Raw genomic sequence first — 12,103 nt, forward strand, 5'->3', positions numbered from 1 at the left:
AATACTTAATAAGCAGCCTCTACATATTTCACATATTTTCATTCTCGTAAAGCACAAATCAAATTAATTAGTGTCTTTCTCAAGCCAAAACCTGGGCCACCACTGCCCTTTTGATCCCCTTTCTCTTCAAAATCATATGTGCATTTTGGAATCTCGCTCCCCTCCCCATGGCCAGCTCTCTGCAGATCTGCTTACTTGTCTGCGGGGGGGGGGGGGGGGGCTCCTCGGCCCTCAATGGGTTCTTCACGGCTTCAGCTACCCTTATGTCTCTGCATGTACCAGGGCCTTTCAGCAGAAGACGAATCCAGAAACACAAACTATCCTGGGACTACACATGACACTGGCTAAAAATGGGCCGAGGCTTCAGACACACTGCTAATAACCTTTCCATATAGATTTAGAAATGTTATGAGCTTGAAGAGCCATCCCTGGCTCCAGGATGGCTAGAGAAGTGGCCGCTTGCCAAAGATACTCAGTACCTGCAACAGCTTTAAATTAAAAGAATAAAAATCAAGTTGAAGCACAGTCTAATAAATTGGGAGCTCTCCCATTGTGTAGACTTATCTTGGGACTACCAAAATATGAAAGTGCAAAACCCTTGCGAAAGAAGCTACACTGGCTCCCACTCAAAGAACGCATCACTTTTAAAGTATGTACATTAGTCCACAAAATCATTCACGGCGAAGCCCCAGCCTACATGTCTGAATTAATAGACTTACCACCCAGAAACGCTAAAGGATCATCCCGAACGTTCCTCAACCTCCACTTCCCTAACTGCAAGGGCCTGAAATACAAGACGTTACACGCAACGACCTTTTCTTACATGAGCACGCAGTACTGGAACAAACTGCCGCGGAACCTGAAAACGATCTACGAACAAACCAACTTCCGCAAGTCATTGAAGACCCATCTTTTTGAGAAAATTTACGGAAAGAACCAAAACACATAAAGCTCACACTTACTGTTCAGTAATACATTAATACATCCATTTATGAACTCTCAACCCTTAATCTCACCACACTCATACCTCTACTCACAGAAAAATGTACACCACATACTTCATATAGGGCCTCTAACTTCCTGTTCTCTCCTTCCACTGTCTCATTGTTCTTCTGAATTGATTGATTCCTTAATGATTTTGATTTCATCTCGTCAACTCTTCACAATGTAATCCATAACCTGAATTGTAACAAATTGTATTTCCACTATTCATAATGTATTGTAAGCCACACTGAGCCCGCAAATAGGTGGGGAAAATGTGGGATACAAATGCAATAAATAAATAAATAGATAGAAAGAGTTCAAAATGAGCTCAAGCCATAAGATAAGAAAAGTGCTTTCATTGCATCAGTCCTTCTACAGTCTGCCCAGCCTTTTCACAGAATCCTTACCAAGTAAGATCCATCCCCAAAGAGATGCACACAGAGACCCACCTGGGCTTGCCAATCTGCCACCATCCTTCAGGACTGCTTCTCTGCCTGCCCCTCCACAAAACCGTCTCCTTCATCCACAGGAAACAATAAAAAGGTGAGATCAAGTCCACTAGAACCTTCCAAGGAAACCATGAGTTTTCTGCTGTCCAGTGACCCTCTCTCTCTCTCGCTCTCTGTGGCTCTAATGCCTGTAAAAGCTTGACGGACCAAAACAGCTTCATTCTTACTATGCCAAAAATGTGACAGGCAGTTCTGTGACCAAATTAGGTGAGAACAAATATAAACAAAGCTCCCTCCCCTCTCTTGATTTATACCGGCCTGCATATGACTTTGGGGGTTTCGCAGACTTCCCAAGATTCATCCTCCTCTCTTCCCTTGCAAGTAATGGTGCCTACAGATGTCCTGGTCCAGGGTTAACAGGTCAGCTTGATTCAACTACAGCCTCTTAGCAGGAGAATGTGCCCTGCTCAACTTTCACAATTGTTGGGAGCTAATTTGAAGCAGCAACTTTGACAGATATAAGATACAGAAGGGGGTAACGGTGTCAACAGAAACAGGAGATGCTGAAGTTTGCCCTATGGAGATTTCTTGCCTTCCCAAGAAAACAGGTTCTAGTGGAGGGGTGACCCCCAATGACTCTTTTAGGTAAAAACGACAACGGTTAGCTTATACAGTAAACCAACCTTAATTTATTGAGACATGAGCTATCGAGGACAGGAGACCAGTTCATCAGACTATAAGATGCTACCAGCCTCTCTAGTTTTCTGCTCCAAGCTAACATGGCTACCCCCCTGGATATTTTAAGCAAGAATGCAAATATGATTTGGTTTTGTGGGGAAGGTGTGGTGGGGGGGAGAGGTTGGAGGAGGGGATCACAGCTCCATAGCTAACGAAGAACCTATGAATGGAGCTGTCTCCCAGCTTTTCCCTGCAAAATCTTATTTTGAGCAATTATAGGGGCATACTCAATGTGAAGAGACTTCTACACCGAGATCAAATGTGGTGGCAGTCTCTTTTGTGTCTTTCCATACACGTCACTCTGCTCCTCTGCTCTTTAATTTTCATGAACATGGCTGAGTTTTTCAGACCCCACCAGTGTTATGATTGGAGATTCGCTGTATCAAAGCTGAGGGGAGTGTGTCTGCAAGCTGACTCCAATGCTGAGAGATATTATAACTAAAATTCTGTGGGATTTGTAACCCTGCACTTTCGAAGGGCAATTTTTATAAAGTACACACGGTGGTATGAACACATCTTCTGCTCAGTGTGTGGCGGTGGCCAAAAAAGCAAACAGGATGCTAGGAATTATTAGGAAAGGGATGGTAGATAAGACCGAAAATAACATAATGCCTTTGTATTGCTCCATGGTATGTCCGCAGTACTACTACTACTACTTAACATTTCTAGAGCGCTACTAGGGTTACGCAGCGCTGTACAGTTTAACAGAGAAGGACAATCCCTGCTCAAGGAGCTTTCAATCTAAAGGACAAATGTACAGTCAGTCAAATAGGGCAATCAAATTGGGCCGCACCTTGACTATTGCGATCAGTTCTGGTCGCTGTATCTCAAAAAGATAGAGCAGAATTAGAAAAGGTGCAAAGAAGAGCGACCAAAATGATAAAGGGGATGGAACTCCTCTCGTATGAGGAAACGCTAAAGAGATTAGGGCTCGTCAGCTTGGAAAAGAGACGGCTGAGGGGAGATATGACTGAGGTCTACAAAATCCTGAGTGGTGTAGAATGAGTAGAAGTAAATCGATTTTTTACTCGTTCCAAAAGTACAAAGACTAGGGGACACTCAAGGACATTACATGGAAATACTTTTAAAATAAATAGGAGGAAATATTTTTTCACTCAATGAATAGGTAAGCTCTGTCCATAGCCTGCTATTGAGACAAACATGGGAAGCAACTGCTTGCCCTGGGATTTGTAGTATGGAATGTTGCTACTCTGAGGTTCTGCATGGAATCTTGTCACTCTTTAGGATTCCAGAATATTGCTATTCTTTGGGGTTCTACATGGAATGTTGCTACTCTGAGATTCTGCATGGAATCTTGTCACTCTTTAGGATTCCAGAATCTTGCTGTTCTTTGAGGTTCTACATGGAATGTTGCTACTCTTTGAGATTCTGCATGGAATCTTGTCACTCTTTAGGATTCCAGAATCTTGCTGTTCTTTGAGGTTCTACATGGAATGTTGCTTCTCTTTGAGATTCTGCATGGAATCTTGTCACTCTTTAGGATTCCGGAATCTTGCTATTCTTTGGTGTTCTACATGGAATGTTGCCACGATTTGGTTTTCTGCTAAGTAGTTGTGACCTGGCTTGGCCACTGTTTGGAAAACAGGATACTGGGCTAGATGAACCATTGGTCTATCCCAGTATGGCTACTCTTATGTTTTACTTTAGGCATCACCAGAGGCACAGTCCGGGCAGAGGATAGGAGGAGTTTGCTGATGTATCCATTGATAATATGCTAGTCTACATCTGTGTGTGTGAACTTACAACTGCTCTAAACACATGATTTCTGCCACTTTACGCTAGTATTCTATAAAGACAAATATGCGCCTGTGTCTTTATAAACTGCACCTAAGCAGACCCGCCATGTCTCCCGCATTCAGTAGGAGACTCCCACTTTGGCGGGTCATCTTCCGCACTCCTGCCAAAATGGAAAGTTCTTCCGCTAAGCCACTGTCGCCGCTGCTGATTCTCCTGATGAGCAGCGGCAGAACAAGCAGGCAGAGGGCCGCAGTCTTCAGACACTCGCTGTCAGTTCTGCCAGTCTCCTGCCCCCTCTGACATCAACTTTATTTATTTATTTTAAAAACTTAGAACCCACTTAAAACCTAAGTGGCTACATAAAAACATACATAATAAAAAATAAAAACAACATAGAAAAGTCATGACATAGTAACATAGTAACATAGTAGATGATGGCAGAAAAAGACCTGCATGGTCCATCCAGTCTGCCCAAGACAAACTCATGTGTATACCTTACCTTGATTTGCACCTGTCTCTCCCAGGGCCCAGACCGTACAAGTCTGCCCAGCAGTTTTTCCCGCCTCCCAACCACCTGTCCCGCCTCCCATCACCGGCTCTGGCACAGACCATACAAGTCTGCCCTCCCCTATTCTCACCTCCGAACCACCAACCCCTCTTCCCCCCACCTGCTCCGCCACCCAATTTTAGCTAAGCTTCTGAGGATCCATTTCTTCTGCACAGGATTCCTTTATGCAAATGAGCTGCTGCAGTCATCCGCTACCATTTTTCTATGAATCACCATTAAACATTAAGAAATGCCTGAACAAAAAGCTGTCTCTTTAGCAGTTTCTTAAATTGCAAAACATTTGAACCTAAACGCAACTGGCCAGGTAAGCTGTTCCACATCACAGGTCCTGCTATCGAAAACGCTGAAGTCCTAGACATAATATGAAGTTGTTACCAAATCCAAAGCTAACTGTATTGCAGAGTCAGACCCAGTGGTGTAGCAAGGGGGGGCGGGAGGGGCGGTCCGCCCTGGGTGTCAGCTCAGGGGGGGGGGGGGTGCTCCCTGCCAGCTCCCCCCCTCGGCGAATCGACACCCCCTCTCCAACCAGCTCCTGCACCCTACCTTTAAAAAGAATATCGAGAGGCAAGGCGCTGCCCTGCACGTAAAAGAAATGTGGACCGTCGGGTCTTCTCTCGCTCTGTCTGTCCCGCCCTCCGCTGACTCAACTTCCTATTTCCGCAAGGGCGGGACAGACAGAGCGAGAGAAGACCCGATGGTCCACATTTCTTTTACGTGCAGGGCAGCGCCTCACCTCCCGATATTCTTTTTAAAGGTAGGGTGCGGGAGCTGGTCGGGGGGTGTCATTGTGCTGCAGCCAGGGGGGGGGGGGGGGGCAACGACGAACCGCCCCGCCCCGGGTGGCAGCCCCCCCTGCTACGCCACTGGTCAGACCTTAAACACCTACCAGAACAGAAGATCTTAAGAACAGATTGAAAGGGAAAGGGAAATGGGACTTGATATACTGCCTTTCTGTGGTTGTTTGCAACTACATTCAAAACAGTTTACATAGTATATGCAGGTACTTATTTGTACCTGGGGCAATGGAGGGTTAAGTGCTTGGCCAGCTGCAGTGGGAATCAAACCCAGTCTTCCAGGATCAAAGTCTGCTGCACTAACCACTAGGCTACTCCTACACGCCATGGCAACTTACCGTACATAGATTGATGAATAATGGACAAAATTTTGCATTGTACCCTACATTTTACAGGCAGCCAATGAAGCTGTTTCAAACCTGGTGTAATATGTTCAAACTTAGAAACTCCTACAACTTCCTGCTCTAGGGTAGGGGACCAGCAGAGCTGACAGCACATGCCTGAAGAAGGGATACACTAGATGGAAGGATGGGGCCATGAACTGGCTGTTTGATCAGAGGACCACACTGGGCCCCGGCCTATATTTGACAGGATGCATCATGAGGTGAAGGCACCGCTATTTTGAAGAGGGCAGTGTAAGAGGCAGGAGCGAGTGGGTGTTGCTCCTGTCTCTTTTGAGGTACAGGAGTCTTGAGGGGGGGGGAGAGGTTTCCAGCTAGACCAGAAGGGATTGTTTTTTTGACTGGGGGAGGGGAGGAGCTGGGGGGGGGGCATTAGACCACCAGGGCTTTTTTTTAATATTAGGGGAAGGGGAGGGGAATGGAGTCTAGGCTGGGTCAAGTTGGGTTAGGAGGGGAGGTATTTTTTTAATATCAGGGGAAGGGGGTTGGTGCTAATGCTCAAAATGTTGGGTTGGGGGGGGGGGGGAAAGCATTAGACTACCAAAGTATGTTTAAAATATATATTAGGGGAAGGAAGGTCAGGGAGAGGGATAGGGAAGGAGGCTGGGCCTGGTGCAGGGTGGTTGGGTTGGAGAAAGAGAAGGGGTGACCCTAGGCAGCTGTCCTCTGAACCAACCCTTCTATGCTGCCCTGGACCTGGCAGAAAATTTCCCATGCTAATCGCACTTGAGAAGGTTTTTTTTTTTTTTACATAGCTGTGGGGTACCTAATAACAAAATTAACATGCATTTAAATGCATGTTAATTCGGTCTGCAGTAATGGTTTCAGTACCTGTGCTGAAACCCTTTGGGCATTTGACGCTCAGTAACATGCGTGCAAACTTGGCATTGCCAGCGGCAATCTTGAGCATCGGCCCCTGAATATACTTTTAGCCACACCGATGCAGGTTAATTTTCAGCCAGCCAGTTTATATGAAGGTGTTCAGGTACACTACGATGGGACTTGCTTCTGTTCAGTTATAAACACTCAAATCCTGCCAAAAACAAAACTGGCCTTGAGAGATATTTCTGCTATAAATCATGCCCTGAAGTTTATAAATATTTGTATCACAAGATTTGGCAGCAAACACCGGCCTGTCCCAAGTTGTTTACAATCACTGCAGCCAAAAAAGAAGGCGCACACGGCATCAGACAGAGCTTCAAGGAGTGAGCTGCAAGCAACAGCAGGGTGTACCAGGAAAAGGCGTGTCTGTGAACACTAAAATGGCAGATGCTCTGGCAGGATGTTTTGGGAAAAGGCAGGTCTGCCATCTTGGAACCTGACTGGAGTTCACTCCACCCCCATTCACATTATGGTATAGAGATCTGAAGAGCATGTGTGTTAAGTGTTTGGGTGGTGGCTATAATGAAGGAGAGTCAATACAACAGAAGATGGATTCGAGATTGGTATCTGGTGCAAACAGCCTTTATTAGCAAGTATCCAGGGACTTTTCCCCTCTTTTAACAATCCTTCTCACTCTTTCTGGTGTGCTCACTGGGAGCTCTATCTGGGACCCCACATCATGGACTCCAAATGTGGCCACCAGGTGTCACCCTCAAGCAACGGCTATAACTCTCTTCTCCCAGGAGCTGTGAACCCTACCTCTGCAGTACCCAGCCCCAGCCAACCCAGGCTACAGATGGCCTGATTCTGGAATTGAACCAGGTCCCTTCTGCACGTTACTGGGCTCCCAGACCAGCTGGAGGGACACATTTTAATGATGGATGGTAACCCTAAATGTCTCAGGGCTTTGTGCAAGGTAATTCTCCTCATGCCTCCTTTTCTCTTCCTCTCTCAGAATTTCCTCATGCCCTCTCTTTCCTCCTGCTGCCCTGGTCTGCAATCACCAGCAGGGTAACCTTAAAGGTATCAGGACTTTGTGCAAGGTAATTCTCCTCATGCCTCCTTTTCTCCTCCTCTTCCTTGTCTCTCGGAGTTTCCTCATGCCTTCTCTCTCCTCCTGCTGCCCTGGTCTGCAATCACCAGCCTCCTGACTCCTGTAAATCACAGATCCTGACAGGGACTGACGCCCAAGTGTCCGAAAAATAAAACCCTCCACGTGGAAGAGGAGGGGGAAGAGTAAGAATAGCACACAGGAATGTTTCAAACAGATTCCTCCCTTGGTTCACCCTTCCTGTCTCTCTCTACTCCTGTATCATTCTCTCCCTGTGTGTCTCTCTCTCCAGTATATCCCTCTGCCAGGCAGTACGGATATCATGTGTGTAGAGGTTTATTTATGTCCAAGAGGGTTCCTCGTTTTTATTCACTGCAGGCTGTGATTCCTTTGTGGGCCTGGAATCTGAACTGAAGGGCACAGGGTTCATAGAGCTTTTGACCTCCAGGCTATAACCAGCTCAAACCCAGTTCAGGCCAGTACTTCCCAACGGCTTTGCAAATTGAGTGAGTTGCCTCAGTCTGGTTCCCAGAGCTGGCATCACAAGTTGGCATTAATCAGCACCATCAAACATATAAACGGCGAGTGACCGTACTCACTCGCAAATGCGCAGTAGACTTCCCTCTCTGTCCCGCCCCCGCGTCAATACGTGATGACGGGGGGTGGGGGTGGGGGTGGGACAGAGAGGGAAACTGCGCGAAGGGGAGGGAACCGCTGAGGTCGCCACCGCTCCCCCTCCCCCCCGGAGTCACCACCGCCGCCACCCCTCCACCTGGCCAGTCTCTTCGCTATTCAACTTACATCTCCGGAGCAGGCTGATCACACGAGGGCGGGACACAGGCAGAGAAGGAAGGCCGACGGGAGCTCAGCTGATCTGCCTGCTCCGGAGATGTAAGCTGAATAGCGAAGAGACGGGTCGGCGTCGGTGACTCGGGGGGGGGGAGGGGTACCAGCAGCGGCGACCTCGGGGGGGAGGGGCCAGCGGCGATCCAATAGCCGTTTTAACGGGCTCAACGGCTAGTTATTGACAGAGAGCACATGCGGCCAAAACCTCTTTTCAGGCTTAGAATCCAGGGCCAGTAGTGGACACTGGCCCTTCTCATCCAGTACCAAATCTATGAATGAAGCCAGGATGTCGCTTTCCAGCGCTCTCAACCTGGCACCTTTCACCAACATTCCAAAGAATTCTATAATGCTGTCATACAAGAATGCTGAGGGCTGCATTCATATATCCTGAAATATAACCATACTCAGGGGTCCTTTTACTAAGCCGTGTAAGCGTCCACACGCGTCCAACACGTGCCAAAATGGAGTTACCGTCCGGCTACTGCGTGGCTCTTGCGGGAATTTCATTCTTGGCACACGTCCGATACATGCGTCTGAGAAATATTTTTTTTTATTTCCGGCTGCGGGCCAAGTGGCATTTGACGCGCGTAGGTCATTACCTCCCGGTTACCACGCAAGTCTTTACCGCTAGGTCAATGGCTGGCGGTAAGGTCTCAGACCCAAAATGGACACGAAGTAATTTTCATTTTGCTGCATGGTCATTTTCGGCAAAAATTTTAAAAAAGGCCTTTTTTACAGGCGCGCTGAAAAATGGATCGGCACGTGCCCAAAACCTACGCCTACACTACCACAAGCCATTTTTTTCAGCACACCTTTGTAAAAGGACCCCTCAGTAAGATGGTCAAGCAGCATCTGTAGAAAAGGATCCCTATTTATTTAGATTTTGCTCACACCTTTTTCAGTAATAGCTCAAGGTGAGTTACATTCAGGTAGTCTGGATATTTCTCTGTCACAGGAGGGCTCACAATCTAAGTTTGTACCTGAGGCAACAGAGGGTTAACTGACTTGGCCAAGATCACAAGGAGCAGTGGTGGGATTTGAACTGGCCACCTCTGGATTTTAAGACCAGTGCTCTAACCACTAGGCCACTCCTCCACTCAGCAATATTCCATGTAGAATCTCAAATAGTAGCAACGAAATCTCAAATAGTAGCAACATTCCAGAATCTCAAAAAGTGGCAACATTCTGTGCACAATCTTCAATAGTAGCAACATTCCATATATTTATTTATTTAGATTTTGCTCACACCTTTTTCAGTAGTAGCTCAAGGTGAGTTACATTCAGGTACTCTGGATATTTCTTTGTCCCAGGAAAGCTCACAATCTAAGTTTGTACCTGAGGCAATGGAGGGTTAAGTGGCTGCCCAAGATCACAAGGAGTAGCAGTGGGATTTGAACTGGCTACCTCTGGATTGCAAGACCAGTGCTCTAACCACTAGGCTATTCCTCCACTAGCAACATCCTATCTAGAATCTCAAATAGTAGCAACGTTCCAGAATCTCAAAAAGTGGCAACATTCCATGTAGAATCTTCAATAGTAGCAACATTCCATATATTTATTCAGATTTTGCTCACACCTTTTTCAGTAGTAGATCAAGATGAGTTACGTTCAGGTACTCTGGATATTTCTTTGTCCCAGGAGGGCTCACAATCTAAGTTTGTACCTGAGGCAATGGAGGGTTAAGTGACTTGCCCAAGGTCACAAGGAGCAGCAGGCCACGAGTTTACATATTTGGAGACCAGCAGGGCAATGTAAGTAGGTGGCAGAAAAGAAGCCAGTACTTACCACCTGCGATTCACAGAGTTCAACACCCAGAAATTCAAGTCAGAGTAAGAGTCACTCTGAAAATCTTATACTGCAACAGTACTTTAACTATTTGTGAAAATACTTTTCGTGGAAAAAAATCGACGAAAACCGAAACCGGCGATAACCGAAGTCAACAAAAACCGAGGTATTACTGTATAACATGCCATACTTTCATTGTTATTTGAATATTTTTACTGCTGTAACTGCCTATTGCTCATGTTCGATCTATTCTTACTGTACACCGCCTTGAGTGAATTCCTTCAAAAGGGCGGGAAATAAATCCTAATAAACAAATAAATAAATCTATCACTAACAACTCACCCACTGCTACCACTCATACGTGCCACTGACAACTGTCCCTTAACACTACAAACCCTGCCACAGACGCCAGCCAGTCATTCTCCGTATACCTGGAATCAAGCCAAAATCCTGGGTGAGCTGTCCTGCAGCAATGCCAAAAACAAGGGGCGTTTATTATCTGGTTAAAAAAAAGTGCTACGATATTTCATTCCATTTTATTCTACTGGTAAATGGAAAGGCTCACCCTTAAAGGGGAGCCGATTACAACCGGGCTGAAGGCTCAGGAAGAATCTGGGGTGGGGAGGAGAGGGAGGGAGGAGTGGGAGTGGATAGGGAGATTAAGAGATTGAAGGGTGATGGGAAAAGGGGCGGGTAGGGAGGAGGGGTGAAGAAGGGCTGTGAAGGGAAACACAGCGCCATTTGGATTGCAGCAAGCAGAGGGAGCAGTGTTGACCCGCCCTCCCGCCCATGAGGTACAGGGAAAGGGTCGTTGTCGCAGCAAGGCATAAGCTATGGAACTTAGGTAACATTAGCGACGAGTACACAGCACCTCAGCGGATAATATGGCAAACTGAGTTACTATGTATATGTTAATGACCTGTTGCAAGTTACAATACTGAGCAAAATGTTATGCCTGCATGCGGGCAGGATTACAGAACAAGATGCACACGGCTAGTCTCCTGGCTTGGACGGCCAGGGGGCCAATAGCTTTGGTTAAAGTGGTAAATGCATCCTTGTACGGGATGCATTTGATTGGACAGCGTGCTATAGCAGACAGCACTGAGGAGGAACAGGGTGCTTGGACGGCACAGCCTGTAGTAATATAAGCAAGAAGGGCTGTGTACTCGGAGGGAGATGTTTATCAATGATGTTTACCAATGATTGTTTATGTGAAGGTTTACAATAAATAAATTTTTGCGGACCTGGCTGCGGCCTAAATAAATCCACATTTGTTAAAGAAATTGGCTTCTGGTGTGGTGTTTGGATAGAAGGGGGTGACTGAGTGAATGCCGAATGCCCGTGTTGTGCAGCTATCTTTGCACTTCTAAGTGGGTACAAAACACAGACAAGATATGACTAATACGATTATCAAGGAGTGGCCTAGTGGTTAGAGCACCGGTCTTGCAATCCAGAGGTGGCTGGTTCAAATCCTGCCGCTGCTCCTTGTGATCTTGGGCAAATCACTTAACCCTGCATTGCCCCAGGTACAAACTTAGATTGTGAACCCTCCTGGGACAGAGAAATACCCAGTGTACCTGAATGTAACTCATCTTGAGCTACTACTGAAAAAGGTGTGAGCAAAATCTAAATAAATAAACACAGATTCAAATAAATACAGATTCTAGAATTCTAAAGAATAACAAGATTCCATGTAGAATTTCAAAGTGTAGCAACATTCTATGTAAAACCCCAGAGAGTAACAAGATTCTTTGGGGTGGAGGAGTGGCCTAGTGGTTAGAGCACCAGTCTTGCAATCCAGAGGTGGCTGGTTCAAATCCTGCTGCTGCTCCTTGTGATCTTGGGTA

General features: G+C 46.4%; 1 protein-coding gene and 1 long non-coding RNA gene across 2 annotated transcripts in view; both read right to left on the minus strand.

The window, feature by feature from the left end:
- Nucleotides 1-12,103, minus strand: part of LOC115473761 — a 1,161,257-nt gene that overhangs the window by 756,180 nt on the left and 392,974 nt on the right. The gene's annotated exons all lie outside the window — the stretch shown is intronic.
- TNS1 (tensin 1) overlaps nucleotides 1-12,103 on the minus strand; it is a 171,217-nt gene that overhangs the window by 138,766 nt on the left and 20,348 nt on the right. The gene's annotated exons all lie outside the window — the stretch shown is intronic.

This window comes from Microcaecilia unicolor, chromosome 7 (assembly GCF_901765095.1).
Source record: "Microcaecilia unicolor chromosome 7, aMicUni1.1, whole genome shotgun sequence".
Classification (NCBI taxonomy): Eukaryota; Metazoa; Chordata; class Amphibia; order Gymnophiona; family Siphonopidae; genus Microcaecilia; species Microcaecilia unicolor.